This window comes from Volvox carteri, assembly GCF_000143455.1.
Source record: "Volvox carteri f. nagariensis unplaced genomic scaffold VOLCAscaffold_537, whole genome shotgun sequence".
In the NCBI taxonomy this organism is placed as follows: domain Eukaryota; kingdom Viridiplantae; phylum Chlorophyta; class Chlorophyceae; order Chlamydomonadales; family Volvocaceae; genus Volvox; species Volvox carteri.
This window is the reverse complement of record NW_003308054.1, coordinates 1,020-1,260: the sequence shown is the minus strand read 5'-3', so window position 1 is coordinate 1,260 and position 241 is coordinate 1,020.

Sequence of the window (241 nt, the reverse complement as noted above, 5' to 3'; positions counted from 1 at the left end):
AAGTTCGTTCCTATTTCGCAACGAAAGGCCATGGTTGTTTTGCTGCATGCTGATGCATAACAGACGCATGATAAGCATCTGCCCTTTTCGACTGGAATATCGTGGGAATTCGTTGGTTTGGATGATCATGTATGCGGCCCTAAAGATTGTGCCCGATCGCTCGGCTTGTTGGGGTGCCGTACGCTGGATGCAGGAGACACATACGACAGCTGGTTTTACGGCATGGGCGCTTGTGCTTGGG